We start from the raw sequence: 3,613 nt of genomic DNA on the forward strand, positions 1-3,613 counted from the left end.
TAGAGAATAATAAACTATGTAAATCCTCAATCCTAGGTATTATTGTCAAAGTTATATGGCCTACAAGGAATATTCTATTTTACTTCATATTTACCTGGTGAACACATCATTTGTTACAATCTAATTATATGAGGCCTATGTCATTTGGAGGGAGGAAGCTGGTAAGAATATACCTCCCATGTCCTTGTTGGTGAACATAGTGTCAGCACTATTCACGCATGACATTGGTATGCAGAACCATTACACGCAGACTGGCTAGAAACTTATTAAATTCTTGTGCCCAGATCTCAGTGCAGCAACCAAAGAGGGAGGTGGAGAGCTCGGAAGGGGCTCAAAGGAGAGCCACAACGTTGATTAAAGGGTTTGAAAAATAAGAGCTGTGAGGGAAGGTTAAAAGAACTGTGATTATTCAGGCTTGAACACAACTACAGGCTGAAAGGTGAATTAATAATAGAATTCTAATAAATAAAACTCTTACAAGGTAGATGGAGACTGGCTATTTTCTAAATGTGTTGAGAACAGGCAAATAGAATTTATACCTTAGCATAAGAGATTTAGTTAAATGTAAAGAAAATTTTCCTGACAGCATTAATCAAATATTCTCAGCACCAAACATATTACCTAATAGTAAATTTGATGTTCAGGAAGGTATAAATATACTTTCAGGTCAGTAGGTTACCACTCAATGAGTTACTATTACAAGTAAGACTACTGGGTAGACTAGGAATAGAGTGGCAGTGAGGAAAAAAAAGATCAGGAATGAAGTGGTGCCCCACTCCTGAAAAGGGGAGAACGGGGAGAGAGGAGGAAGAGAGGAATGGTAGGACACAAAGAAGAGAAAGTAAGAAAAAAGAGTGGAGCTGTTTCAAAAACATGCTGTTTCTTCCTTTTTACTATTTGTACAGCGGATCCACTTAGATATCTGCGTTTGAGAACATGACCTTGATGCAGCCATTGCTCTCGCAAAGGACAAAGTTAACGAAGTTGTTTTCAAGCTTGAACATCTAATTGAACAAATTGAGCAAATAGTCAAAGAACAAAACTATCAAAGGGTCAGTCCGCCTACTCAGCTTATTTTATCTCTTGCTGCCAGGAATTCATTTCACAACACAAAGCTCCTGGACCAAGGAAAGAATGAACTGCCTGTTCATCAATCTTTCTCTTTGAGCTAGAATTGTGTGGACATGCAGGGAATGGGGAGAGATCAGTCTGTCTTCACTCTGTCTGCTGGACCATGAGCTCCTCTAGGAAAGAGGACTATGGATCATTCACCTTTTTATTCCCTGTGCTTAGTGAAGTGGCCAGAAGCAAAGGGTATGAGTTGAGAGAATGAATAAGTAGATGCTTCCAAACGACCCCGTATCTTTGTAATGGATCAAGTATGCCCACTTTCTAAATCACAATTTTGTTCTTATGATATTATTTGTTTTCTGAGTCATTGAGCTCAGTGGACACTGGCTAGTCATGGGCTCAAATCTCTACCACTCACTCACCTTGTGTTATCTCTAAGCCTGTTTCCTTATCTGAAAAAATAAGGATGGGTGTGATAATTAGATAAGGCATGCAAGTGCCTTGCATAGTGCTCAGCATAAAGTAAGGACTCAGATGATGAAAATCGATCACTATTGGGTAATGTTCACTTTGCCTGATGGTAGCAAATAAAATGTATAAAGTTATAGATCAAGTTCCTGATATTTTACACCAAAATACAAAAATGTGTTTTATAAGGTTGGTTTTTATTCTCTATACTTGGCTAAACAACAGACTCTGGCTTAGAAAATCGGATACTGCACTTTGGCTTAAGATATTGATTAGGTAATATCTAATACCTGGAATACACACAGCAACCTTCCCCTCAAAGTCATGTGTACTAAGTGTACTCCTAAATGTGTCCAAACTAAACACGTGTATTTCTCTTCCACTTAGGACCCTGAAGAAAATTTTCAACTGACCAATGTAGATATAAAGAGCAGTGCTTTATGGCGGACTGTTGCACAAACATTAATCTTTACCTCAGTTGGAATTTTCCAAATGAAGTACCTAAAAGACTTTTTTGTGGCTAAGAAGCTTGTTTAAAATATTATCAATAAAGACAAATAACTTGCATAACGTTTGAATTAATAAATAAAAATACACGCATTAATGTATATTACTTTTATGATTTCAAAGATATGAGAAATTGAAATTACTGTTATAGCATTGTAACACTCGTGTTATTTTAACAATGTAGCTTCTGAATTCGAAAGAATAAGCACATCATCTTATTCTTACATTAAACGTGGTACAGATCAGACTGCCCTAGAAAAATAAAATGTGAGCCGCACGCGTAATTACAAGTTTTCTGGTCACCACATTCAAAAAGGGTATAAATTAATCCTGGAATCACCTATTTAACCCAATATACCAAAAATATTATCATTTTAACATACCATCAATATAAAATTATTAATGAAGTACTTCACATTCTCTTTCTCATACTAAGTCTTGGAGACCCCAGTTGTTCTTTACACCTACGGCTTCCCTCGACTTGGACCAGCCACATCTCAAGGGCTTAGGGTCACTTGGGCTCACGGCTACAATCCTGCATGCAGCAATCACGTCTTTTCCCTGCTGCATTCCTCTCGTAAAGTCACCCTGAATCCCTGTTTCTCCTACCTGCCTGGGTGACAGTCGCTTCCCTCCACACTAGTGAATGGTCGGATGCCCCCTCTGAATGCATGAGCCACAACCCACACGTGGACGGCACCCCGGGACCCGGCCTCACGGGCGTGGTGTAACTTTTACAAAACCTAACTTTTGCCTACTTTGTAAACTTTTAATTTCGAGATCATCACAGTCTCTCTGGAAGTTGCAAACACAGTTGCCTCCGTTCCCCGCTTCTCCCGCCTCCTACTTTCCGAAGGGGGTCAAGCCCCTGCAGACACGCGGAGGGGAGGAGAAGCCCCGCCCGGCCCTCTTCATCCCCTGGCCCGGCCCTCTTCCCGTCTCCTGCTCCTCCACCACCTCTGCACTGTGGGCCTGGAAGCCTGGCGCGAATCCGCTCGGCCCTGCGCGGCCTGCCGTGGCAAGCAGGTGACCATCGGCATGTGGGCCAGTGTAGCAGGAGGAGCTCCTCAGAGGCCGGCCGGGCGTGTCCTCAGTGCAGGGGCCTTGCCCCGCGCCAGCGCCACCTTCCCGGCGCACCCCATCGCCAGCGCTCACAGGGGCGCTACCATGACAGGCTGCTCCAGAGGAGAATGTTGAGGATTGCAGTGATGGGGGGGCCTCACGGCATGTTCCGCCTCTCATACGTTCAGCCAGAATGACCGGCCAGGAGAAAAGTCAAGTTCACACCTCCCTCCCTGTCTGGCTTGGTACATTCCAACCGTCGGGTTTTGGCGGGAGAGGCGGCGCGCTCCGGTGCGCAGGCGCAGACGTGCCCACCCTCGGCCGCGCAAAGCTGCGTCTGCCTCAACCGCTGGGACTCGGCGGCATGGCCAGCTGGGTGTTCTGTAATCGCTGCTTCCAGCCGCCCAGCCAGGCGTCCTGCTTCAGCCTGACCAACTGCGGGCACGTGTACTGTGAGGCCTGCCTCGGCAAAGGTCAGGGCAGGCGACCCTCGCGCCTGGCCACG

At 44.6% G+C, this 3,613-nt stretch overlaps 1 long non-coding RNA gene across 1 annotated transcript; it reads left to right on the forward strand.

The window, feature by feature from the left end:
* The first annotated feature begins 807 nt into the window (after positions 1 to 807).
* LOC103583900 lies at positions 808 to 2,147 on the forward strand. The gene is made up of 2 exons (XR_549907.1): positions 808 to 1,052; positions 1,927 to 2,147. It is a non-coding gene; the product is annotated as an uncharacterized LOC103583900 (long non-coding RNA).
* The last annotated feature ends 1,466 nt before the right edge of the window (positions 2,148 to 3,613 follow it).

This window comes from Galeopterus variegatus, unplaced genomic scaffold, assembly GCF_000696425.1.
Source record: "Galeopterus variegatus unplaced genomic scaffold, G_variegatus-3.0.2 Scaffold30112, whole genome shotgun sequence".
Classification (NCBI taxonomy): domain Eukaryota; kingdom Metazoa; phylum Chordata; class Mammalia; order Dermoptera; family Cynocephalidae; genus Galeopterus; species Galeopterus variegatus.